This window comes from Geotrypetes seraphini, chromosome 4, assembly GCF_902459505.1.
Source record: "Geotrypetes seraphini chromosome 4, aGeoSer1.1, whole genome shotgun sequence".
Classification (NCBI taxonomy): domain Eukaryota; kingdom Metazoa; phylum Chordata; class Amphibia; order Gymnophiona; family Dermophiidae; genus Geotrypetes; species Geotrypetes seraphini.
Window position 1 is genome coordinate 297,408,912 of NC_047087.1, and position 12,230 is coordinate 297,421,141.

At 50.6% G+C, this 12,230-nt stretch overlaps 1 protein-coding gene across 2 annotated transcripts in view; it reads left to right on the forward strand.

Annotated features, from left to right (window-relative positions):
• SLK (STE20 like kinase) overlaps nucleotides 1-12,230 on the forward strand; it is a 277,359-nt gene that overhangs the window by 45,580 nt on the left and 219,549 nt on the right. The window lies entirely within an intron of this gene.

Below are 12,230 nucleotides of genomic sequence, written 5' to 3' on the forward strand. Positions count from 1 at the left end.
TTGTCAATTTTTTGCTTTTGACCTTTGGTCACTCTGACCCCATTTTTCCTTCTGGGAGCATTGACCGTTTTCGCTACTCTAGTTCCTAAACCTCCCCAGTGTGACTGAGCCCATTAACTTAGTCTGCCTTTTTCCCCTCCCTGTCAAAGAGGGCATCGAGTGGCTTTAAGAAATGTTCTTGATGTAATCAGAAAAGCGATCAGAGCAAGAAAAAGGGAGGACCTATGTTCCAAAGTTGCTGGTAGTTCCAAAAACCAAAGAGGTGGAACAAAGTCTCTGGATGTCTCAAGAATTGTTTGATAGATGACAATTTATTGATAAAAAACTCCAGATAATATTATCAAAACATGTCACATCAGGACCCCTGAGGAAAGCCCAGAAGGTGGAAACATGGATCGTGTTGGGTCTGATACAAGGTTCCATATACACATCATTAATGTTACTATGTTATTATTTATATGGACTTTTAGCAACATAATGGATGTTTTGATGATAATGTCTAGATTTTTACATCAATAAATTGTCTTAGAGTGGGCAAACAAGTTGAGCAGTCAGTTTTTTTGCCTTCATGCTCTCGAGAAGCTCCAAGTTACCACTACCACCTTTTAATACAAGTTTTATGGGCACTTTTTTGTTATGACTCTTGAAAGCTTGCATTTAAGTGAATTTGTTATGTTATGGTTAAAGCTCTCGACCACTCTTGACTTTTGCTCTGTTATTCATCTGGTGTATTGTCAAATTTTATTTTGTTCTTGTTTAATCATCATTTGTTGTGGAGAAATTTGGAAGGGTATCTGGTCCAGATTGAAGAGCTACAATAAGCATAGTGAGAATGTGTTCTGCTATTGAAGGTGTAGTTTGTAAGTCTTTATTATCCCAGGACAAGCAGGCAGGTATTCTCACTAGTGGGTGATGTCATCTGACAGAGCCCCGATACGGACATCTTGCAAGCATGTCTTGCTTGAAGAAACTCAGAAGTTTCGAGATGCCCGCACCGCGCATGCGCCAGTGCCTTCCCGCCCGATGTACCAGGCGTGTCTCCTCAGTTCTTTTCTTTCCGCGGAGCTGAGAAGTTTCACTTCATTCTGCGCTGACTGAATTTCAGTAAAATTTGCCTTCTTTATACCGCGTTTTTTGTTTATTTCTACTTTAAATTAGTTTTTCTTTTCAAAAAAAAAAAAAAAAAGTTAAAATTATTTCTTCCGGCGGTTCGGCCGGGCCGGCCTCGTGGCTTAGGCCCAGCGCCTTCGACCTTGCGGCGACGATTTTCCGGCCTATGTCCCGGCCAATCACCGGTTTTAAAAAGTGCAGCAAGTGCCAGCGCGCGATTTCGTTGACGGACCCGCATCGACGCTGTCTTCAGTGTCTTGGTCCAGAACACATACCGAAATCGTGCCGGCCTTGTTCCACGCTTACTGCGCGCTCGTTTAAACGGCGCTGCTTGCTCTGGGAGTCGATGTTTAAGATGGAGACTGCTAAGGAGCCGTCTGCTTCCACTTCTGCTGATGTTTCGCCGGTCCATGCGAAACCTGCATCGTCGACTTCTGCATCTGGCCTTTTGAAGCCGGCATCATTCACACCGACTTCAGCCTCGAGTTCGACACCGGTGCCTGTCCCTGTCTCCTCGGCTCAGGTACCGCCTTCCACTGTCCCTCCGGTGGTCATCAAAGTGCCTAAAGCTAGCAAGCAGAAGCACTTGGCCGCAAAGGAGCGCGAAGACCGTGCTGGAGGACCCCCTTTCGGTGCGGATCCCTCCATATCGGCTTCGCTGCGATCCCTGCTGGAAGCTCAGTTTGTCGAGCTTATGCAGTCTATGGGACCCCGGCTTATCGCCTCCATTCAGGGTGACCTCCTGGTCCCGGGGGGCGGACCGCCCCCTCCCCCTCCTCCTCGTCGTTCGATCTCACTGCTCGACGAGGAGGATCGGCGGAGGGCGGCGGGAGCCTCACGGCGGGTTTCCTTTAGTGATATGCCGCCTTTGGAGCCCATCACGCCTCCTCGCCATCAGAGTACTATGCCAGCCCCTGATAATCGGAGCCCTGGGCATACCGCCTCGCAGGAAGAGTTCTTCCGCACTCCATACCAGGCCTGGGTGGCATCGCGTGAGTCCGCATCCTTGCCACCTCTACGATTCACTGCATCTAGTCCCATCCATTCCGTGGAGGCTTCGGGGGACCGTGCGATGCTTAGGAGGTCCCGTTCTCCATCCCGACACCGGGAGGGGCATCGATCTCGACACTCGTCTCGACACTCCTCGCGTCATTCGGAGGTGTCTCCGCAAAAGAAGATGCAGCGTATGGGATACTCCTCGTCGGATTTATCCCCGCCTGAGGGACCGGAGTATGAGGAACCATCTACCTCCTATTCTCCTTGCCGCTCCCAGCTCTCTCTGGACCCGGAGGCTTCCACTTCTTCTAGTCCGTCTCGCCGGCCGGCGCTGGCGGACCAGCTGTCCTTTTCTTCCTTCCTCCGACAAATGGCGGATGACTTGGATGTAACTTTGGACACTGGTTCTCGATATTCCAAGGAGTATCTGGACACCATGCACTTGCCTCACCCTCCGGCGGAGTCGCTCCGGCTTCCTCTGCATAAACTGCTTGACCAGACTTTCATGCGCTGTTTTGAGACGCCATATTCCATCCCTGCAGTGCCCAGCAAGTAGGATGCTCGATACCGCATCGTCCACCACAAAGGGTTTGAGGGAGCGCAACTCTCTCATCAGTCCCTCCTGGTCGAGTCCTCCCTCAAACGATCTCATCCCTCCCAGGTTTACGCCTCAGTACCACCGGGCCGAGAAGGGAGGACGATGGATAAGTTTGGTAGACGTATCTACCAGAACTCTATGATGGCGTCTCGAGTGCTCAATTACAATTTCTTCTTTTCTTCATATTTGGACTTCTTCTTGCCGGTGCTCCGCAAGTTCATACCTTTTATCGATGCTCAGGCTCGATTCGAGTTTGAAGAGGTGGTGGCGACCCTTTCCCAGTTACGCCTCCAGCTGATGCAATCCTCCTACGATGCCTTCGAGCTCTCGGCACGTGCTGCTGCCTGTTCGGTAGCCATGCGTCGCCTGGCATGGCTCCGTACGATTGATATGGATCTGAACCTCCAAGACAGGCTTGCAAATGTGCCTTGTGCGGGGGCGGATCTGTTCGATGAGTCTATCGAGACTGTTACTAAGAAGCTTTCGGATCATGAGAAGTCCTTCCAGTCTATCCTACGGCCTAAGCCCAAGCCTCAACAGTCTCGACCCAGTAGGCCGCCTTTGATTTATCAGCGGCGTTATCAGCCGAGGCAAACTCCTCCTGCGAGACAACCTGCGAAGAGACAGCCTCCCCAGAAGCCTCAGCAGAAGCCTCAGATGCCGGCTGCACCCAAGGCTTCTCAGCCTTTTTGACTCTCTTCCAGGGAGCATAACCGACCTCGTTCTGTCTCCCCCCGTTTTTCCCATTGGGGGTCGTCTCCATCATTTTTGTCATCGATGGGAGACCATCACCACGGACCTTTGGGTCCTTACCATCGTAAGAGAAGGATACTCTCTTCATTTCCAACGGGTCCCCCCGGACCACCCGCCAAGAGAGTATCCTTCAAACTTGACGCAGACCGCTCTTCTCCTTCAGGAGGCTCAGGCTCTGCTTCGGCTTCGGGCCGTCGAGCCGGTTCCATTAGATCAGCAAAACCGGGGGTTTTACTCCCGGTACTTCCTCGTTCCGAAGAAGACGGGCGATCTGCGTCCCATTTTGGACCTTCGAGTCCTCAACAAGTTTTTGGTCAAGGAGCGGTTCCGTATGCTGACCCTTGCTTCTCTCTATCCCCTCCTCGAGCAGAACGATTGGTTATGCTCTCTGGATCTCAAGGAGGCCTACACTCACATCCCTATTCATCCGGCCTCCCGCAAGTTCCTCAGATTTCGGGTGGGACATCTACATCTGCAGTATCGAGTGCTTCCATTCGGCCTCTCCTCGTCTCCCAGAGTCTTCACGAAGTGTCTGGTGGTGGTGGCCGCTGCACTCAGGACCATGGGTCTTCAGGTGTTTCCATACCTCGACGACTGGCTCATCAAGGCCCCGTAAGCTCCAGAAGTCATTTCGGCGACCTTGACTACCATTTGTTTCCTGCAAAGCTTGGGCTTCGAGATCAACTTTCCCAAGTCACATCTTCAGCCCACCCAGTCTCTCCCCTTTATCGGGGCGGTCCTGGATACCATTCAGCTTCGAGCATTCCTTCCTCCTCAACGCATGAATGCTCTTCTTCTACTCTGCCAGTCGGTGTCTTCTCGCCAATCCATCTCAGCGAGACACATGATGGTCCTCTTGGGCCACATGGCATCTACAGTTCATGTGACGCCTTTTGCCAGACTACATCTCAGAATTCCTCAATGGACCCTGGCATCTCAGTGGACTCAGGTGTCCGACCCGTTATCCTGTCACATTGTAGTCACTCCTGCTCTACGGCAGTCTCTTCTCTGGTGGATGACCTCTTCGAATCTATCCAGAGGTTTGCTGTTTCACTCTCCTCCCCACCAGAAAGTTCTCACGACCGATTCTTCGAACTATGCCTGGGGGGCTCATCTGGATGGTCTTCGCACTCAGGGGTTCTGGACCAGTGCGGAGCGACTCCATCAAATCAATCTTCTGGAGCTCAGAGCCATCTTCAATGCGCTCCAAGCTTTTCAACATCTGCTTCACGACATGGTGGTCCTTATTCGCACAGACAATCAGGTCGCCATGTATTATGTCAACAAGCAAGGGGGCACGGGCTCGGCCCCTCTTTGCCAGGAAACTCTTCGGGTCTGGGATTGGGCTGTTCGCCACAACTCCTTCCTCAAAGCTGTCTACATTCAGAGGAAGGACAACGTCTTGGCAGACAACTTGAGTCGTCTCTTACAGCCTCACGAGTGGACGCTCCATTCCGACCCCCTTCATCAGATCTTTGCTCAGTGGGGGACGCCTCAGATAGACCTCTTTGCTGCCCCCCACAACTTCAAGCTGCCTCAGTTTTGCTCCAGGATCTACACTCCTCATCGCCTCGAGGCAGATGCTTTTCTGCTGGATTGGAGGAATCAATTTCTGTACGCATTTCCTCCATTTCCTCTCATTCAGAAGACCCTGGTCAAATTGAAATTGGACCACGCCACCATGATTCTGATAGCTCCTCGGTGGCCCAGACAACCCTGGTTCTCCCTTCTGCTTCAACTCAGCAGCAGGACACCAGTCCTTCTTCCAGTGTTTCCTTCTCTGCTTACTCAACATCAGGGATCACTGCTTCATCCCAACCTGCAGTCTCTTCACCTGACAGCTTGGTTCCTCTCAACGTAACTCCCCACCAGTTCTCTCAAGCAGTGAGGGAGGTCTTGGAGGCTTCCAGGAAGCCTGCTACTCGACAATGCTATTCCCAAAAATGGACTAGATTCTCTTCCTGGTGTATTTCCAATGCCACGGAGCCTCAGCGAGCTTCCCTATCCTCTGTGTTGGACTATCTTCTACACCTGTCTCAGTCTGGTCTCAAGTCTACCTCTATACGAGTCCACCTGAGTGCTATTGCGGCTTTCCATCAGCCTCTACAGGGGAAACCTTTGTCTGCTCATCCTGTGGTTTCCAGATTTATGAAAGGACTTTTTCATGTCAACCCTCCTATCAAACCTCCTCCTGTGGTTTGGGATCTCAATGTTGTCCTGTCTCATCTCATGAAGCCTCCGTTTGAACCTCTCAACAAGGCTCCACTTAAGTATCTCACCTGGAAGGTGGTTTTTCTGGTGGCCCTCACGTCTGCTCGCAGGGTCAGTGAGCTTCAGGCCCTAGTGGCGGATCCACCATTCACAGTATTCCATCATGACAAGGTGGTTCTTCGTACTCATCCAAAATTCTTGCCTAAAGTGGTCTCTGAATTTCACCTCAACCAATCCATCGTGCTTCCAGTGTTCTTTCCAAAGCCTCATTCTCACCCTGGAGAATCTGCTTTACACACTCTGGACTGTAAACGTGCTTTAGCTTTCTACTTGGATCGCACAAAGCCACACAGCACTGCTCCTCAACTTTTCGTCTCCTTTGATCCAAACAAGTTGGGACGCCCTATATCGAAGCGCACCATCTCCAACTGGATGGCGGCTTGTATCTCTTCCTGCTATGCCCAGGCTGGATTATCCCTTCCCTGTAAGGTCACAGCCCATAAGGTCAGAGCAATGGTAGCCTTTGTTGCCTTCCTCAGATCGACACCGATTGAGGAGATTTGTAAGGCTGCCACTTGGTCCTCGGTTCATACATTCACCTCTCATTATTGTCTGGATACTTTCTCCAGACGGGATGGACAGTTTGGCCAAACAGTGTTACAAAATTTGTTCTCTTAAGTTGCCAACTCTCCCACCATCCCATTGGGGTTAGCTTGGAGGTCACCCACTAGTGAGAATACCTGCCTGCTTGTCCTGGGATAAAGCAATGTTACTTACCGTAACAGTTGTTATCCAGGGACAGCAGGCAGCTATTCTCACGTCCCACCCACCTCCCCTGGGTTGGCTTCTCAGGCTAGCTACCTGAACTGAGGAGACACGCCCGGTACATCGGGCGGGAAGGCACTGGCGCATGCGCGGTGCGGGCATCTCGAAACTTCTGAGTTTCTTCAAGCAAGACATGCTTGCAAGATGTCCGTATCGGGGCTCTGTCGGATGACATCACCCACTAGTGAGAATAGCTGCCTGCTGTCCCTGGATAACAACTGTTACGGTAAGTAACATTGCTTTCTGATGAGTGGTCTTGCAGTAGGCTGTCTTGGGAAGCAGTGTGTTATGTTGTGCCATGATAACTAGGTGGCTGTTTTGCTTTGGTCATGGCCTGACTAGATCCTGGGAGATATACATGAGGTACAGCTACACTAATTAGCATAGTAGCCCAAAAGTCTTGGCAGATGTCTTGTGTTCAGCATAGCTAGAATCAGTAGAGGTGATTTCATCTTGAAGATTTCACTGAAGCTAGAGGACCATGTGCTGCATATAGTTATCATTATCCCAGGACAAGCAGGCAGCATATTCTTGACTGATGGGTGACGGCACCGACGGAGCCCCGGTACGGACAATTTTAGAGTGATTGCACTCTAAGAACTTGGAAAGTTCTAGTAGGCCGCACAGCGCACGCGTGAGTGCCTTCCCGCCCGACAGGGGCGCGCGGTCCCCAGTTTCTTAGTTTCCGCGGAGCTAAGAAGACGCACTTTCAACGGCTGTTGAAAACTTTTTTCTCATTCGCCTTCCCGCTCGCGTAAACCTTTTCGGAAATTGTATTCCTCTTTTTTCTTTTTTCTTATTTTATTATTGAAAAAAAAAAAAAAGAATTTTCTTTTTTTCTTCTTTTTTCGGGTTTGCCCCGGCGGGGCCTGCTGCCACCATCGAGGCCTCGGCCTTCGATTTGGCAGAAGCCGTTTTTACGTACATGCCCCCCCAACCCGGGTTTAAGAAGTGCCAGCGGTGCGCGAGGCCCATTTCTCTCACCGACCCGCACAACTGGTGCTTACAGTGCCTGGGTCCTGACCATCGGGCATCCACCTGCACCCGCTGTGCCACTCTAAAAAAGAGAACATTAAAAAACCGACAGATCCAGCAGCGGTTATTGTTTGGTTCCGATATGTTGGATTCGGCGGCACCGGCCCCGACATCGGCCCCGATGCAGTCGGCACCTACTTCGTCGACACCGCGCCAGCGTCGCATCCTCCAGGTAAGCCGGCTAAGAAGCCTTCCCCGCTGGAGCGTCCTCTGGTCTCAGTAGCAGCGAGCCCAGTCCTGCCGACCTCGAGGCGCCCGCGGAAGTGCTCCGCACCGATTGAGGTGAGCCCCTCGACCTCGGGTTCCTCTTCGGAGTGTAGAGCGGCACCGAAGGTACCGCAGAAGAAAAAAGCGGTACCGGTGCCTTCGCTGGACAAGCGAATTGCCGCCGTCCTGCAGGTGCAGCTCAAGGAGCAATTACAGCAGCTTCTTCCTGCTCTTTTGAAACCGAGCCTTCCAGTTCCGGTCCGATCTGAGCCACCGATACCGGCAGTGGAGCAACCTCTTTTATCTGCATCCACTCTGTCAGTACCGGTACATTTGGCTTCGTCGGTATCCATGCCGATCTTAGCGCCGGAACCGAGGTCCTTCAACCAGGCTGTACAAACTTCGGCACCGGCACAACCCATAACATCTCCCGGTACCGTTTCCCAGAGGTCGGGTAAGTCGACACACAAAACTCGACACCTGGAACCCTCCACACCGGAGTCCCGAGACCGCAGCTTTCAAGTAAGGGATCCTGATCTGTGGGGTGACTCCGAAGAGCCTCTTCTCTCTGAGGGGGAGTGTTCATCGGCGGACGAGGATCCTTCTGTTTTAGATCCGTCCTCTAAGCCTGATGCAACCTCTTTCACCTCTTTTCTCAAAGAGATGTGTGACTCTCTCTCTATTCCCTTGGAGGCTGAATCCAAAAAATCCAAGGCGTTTCTCGATGCACTGGATTTTGAACAGCCTCCAAGGGAATTTCTAAAATTGCCTCTCCATGATATATTAAGAGAGACTTTTTACAAAAATCTGGAGACGCCTTTGACCATCCCAGGAGCCCCTCGCAAACTGGACTCCTTATATAAGGTCATACCCATCCCGGGCTTTGACAAACCACAACTCCCTCATGAGTCTCTCTTGGTGGAATCCACTTTAAAAAAATCCACGGGAGCTAGTGTGTACGCCTCGGACCCTCCTGGCAGAGAAGGTAAGGCCATGGATAAGTTTGGCAAGAGGTTATATCAGAATGCGATGCTAGCTAATAGATCAGGGAATTATGCTTTCCATTTTTCATTCTATCTTAAGCATCTCATTCAGAATTTGTCAGCTTTTGAAAAGTACCTCCCTGACCGCAAAAGATCTGCCTTTCGCCAAACTTCTTCATCACTCTTACAACTTCGTAAGTTCATGGTCAGGTCGATCTATGACACCTTTGAGCTGACCTCTCGAGCCACGGCTATGTCGGTAGCCATGCGTCGACTGGCATGGCTCAGAGTGTCAGAACTTGATGTCAATCATCAAGATCGACTGGCTAATGCATCTTGCCTGGGTGATGAGCTGTTTGGAGAATCCATGGACTCCACTACCCAAAAACTTTCAGCTCATGAGACTAGGTGGGATACTCTCCTCAAAACAAAAAAGAAGACCCCACCTACCAGGCCTTTTTGACAGCATTCGGCCTACCAACGCCGATTTGTGGCTCGTCCCTTGCCACCGGCCCCTCAACAGCCCCGGCATCAGCGGCAACAACAGAGGCAAAACCCTAGACCAGTACAACAGCAACAACAGGTGAAGCCTCCTCCTCCACAAAAGTCCTCACAACCCTTTTGACTTTGTTCTCCAGGACATAGCCAGTATTCTACCATCTGCCCATCTTCCGCAACCCATAGGAGGACGCCTTGCTCATTACATAAGCCGTTGGGAAAATATCACCTCGGATCAGTGGGTCCTCAACATCATCCGCCACGGCTACTCTCTCAACTTTCAGACTCTGCCTACCCAAAGTCTGCCAAAAGAGTCTGCTTTGAACACTCCTCAGTCTTCCCTCCTTCTTCAAGAGGTCCAATCCCTCCTCCTTCTGAATGCCATAGAGGAAGTTCCTCTAGATCAAAAGGGGCAAGGCTTCTACTCCCGTTATTTTCTAGTTCCCAAAAAAACAGGAGATCTCAGACCCATCCTAGATCTTTGTGATCTCAACAAATGCTTGGTCAAAGAGAAATTCAGAATGCTTTCTCTGGCCACTCTTTACCCTCTTCTCAATCAGGGCGACTGGCTATGCTCCCTCGATCTCAAAGAGGCATATACTCACATACCGGTCAATCTGGCCTCCAGACAGTACCTCCGTTTCATGATTCATCATTGTCATTACCAATACAAGGTGCTGCCCTTCGGTCTTGCCTCCTCTCCAAGAGTGTTCACCAAATGTCTGATTGTGGTAGCTGCCTTTCTACGCTCTCACCACCTTCACGTCTTTCCTTACTTGGACGACTGGTTAATCAAGGCCAATTCATCTCAGACAGTACTCCTGGCCACCAACCAAACCATCCTGTTTCTCCATCTTCTGGGGTTCGAGATCAATCTACACAAATCTCATCTCATCCCCACTCAGAGACTTCAATTCATTGGAGCGGTGCTGGACACAGTCCTCATGAGAGCATTCCTGCCGTCCAACCGTCTTCAAACTCTTCAGTCTCTATGTCAGCAGGTGCTTCCACAACGTTCCATCTCTGCCAAGCAAATGATGATACTCTTGGGTCACATGGCCTCCACAGTTCATGTCACACCCTTTGCACGTCTTCACTTGCGCACTCCTCAATGGACCCTAGCTACCCAGTGGTCCCAAGCAACGGATCCCTGCTCTCGACACATATCTGTGACATCGTCTCTTCGTCAGTCTCTACAATGGTGGTTGATATCCTCAAATCTCTCCAGAGGTCTTCTGTTCCATCTACCTCCTCATCACCTTATCATCACCACCGACGCCTCCCCTTACGCCTGGGGAGCTCATTTGAACGAATTCCAGACTCAAGGTCTTTGGACAGCCCAGGAAATGAAACATCACATCAATTTCCTGGAACTCAGAGCGATGTTTTATGCCCTCAAGGCCTTCCAACATCTTCTCTTTCCTCAAGTCCTCCTGCTGTGCACAGACAATCAAGTTGCAATGTACTACATCAACAAGCAGGGTGGGACAGGCTCTCGCCTCTTGTGTCAGGAAGCCCAGAAGATTTGGGCTTGGGCAACAGATCACCAACTATTCCTAAAAGCGATCTACATTCAGGGAGAACAGAATTCCTTGGCGGACAAACTCAGCAGAATTCTCCAGCCTCACGAGTGGACTCTCGATCCTTTAACTCTACAGTCCATCTTCGCTCAGTGGGGCACTCCTCAGATAGACCTATTTGCAGCTCCTCACAATCACCAGCTGCCCCTCTTCTGCTCCAGACTCTACTCTCCTCACCGTCTGGCAGCGGATGCATTTCTCCTGGATTGGTCCAATCTGTTCCTGTACGCTTTCCCTCCGCTACCTCTCATGTTGCGAACCTTGTTCAAGCTCAAGAGGGAACAGGCCACCTTGATTCTCATCGCTCCACGATGGCCCAGGCAACATTGGTTCTCCCTTCTACTTCAACTCAGTTCCAGGGAGCCTATTCTTCTTCCATTGTTTCCTTCTCTGCTTACACAGCATCAGGAGACCCTTCTGCATCCCAACCTCCAGTCTCTGCACCTGACAGCTTGGTATCTCTCGGGCTGACTTCGAATGATACTCTGTTGTCTCAGCCCGTTCGTTCTATTCTGGATGCCTCCAGGAAACCTGCAACTCTGCAATGTTACCATCAGAAGTGGACAAGATTTTCTTCCTGGTGTCTTCTTCTTCATCATAATCCTACGTCCCTTGCAGTGGAGACTTTGTTGGATTACCTTCTTTCTTTGTCTGACTCTGGTCTCAAGTCTACTTCCATTAGAGTCCACCTCAGTGCTATTGCTGCTTTTCATGAGCCAGTTCATGGGAAACTCCTTTCAGCTCATCCCTTGGTTTCCAGATTCATGCGGGGTCTTTTCAATGTGAAACCACCTCTTAAAGCTCCTCCTGTAGTCTGGGATCTCAATGTGGTTCTCTCCGCCTTAATGAAGCCTCCGTTTGAACCTTTGGCGACGACTCCTTTCAAGTTTCTCACTTGGAAAGTGGTCTTCCTTATTGCTCTAACCTCTGCCAGGAGGGTCAGTGAGCTACATGCACTAGTTGCGGATCCACCTTTTACAGTCTTTCATCATGACAAGGTGGTTCTGCGTACACATCCAAAGTTGCTCCCTAAGGTTGTCTCGGAATTTCATCTCAACCAATCCATTGTTCTGCCTGTCTTTTTTCCGAAACCTCACTCTCATTCTGGAGAACAGGCTCTGCATACTTTGGACTGTAAGCGGGCTCTAGCTTACTATTTAGAGCGTACTAAGCCCCACAGATCATCTCCTCAACTCTTTCTGTCCTTTGATCTGAATAAATTGGGACGTCCTGTTTCTAAACGTACGTTGTCTAATTGGCTTGCAGCGTGCATTTCATTTTGTTATGCTCAGTCCGGACTGACACTGGAAGGTTCGGTCACGGCCCATAGAGTTCGAGCTATGGCAGCATCTGTGGCTTTCCTCCGTTCCACTCCCCTTGAGGAAATCTGCAAAGCTGCTACTTGGTCCTCAGTTCATACTTTTACATCTCACT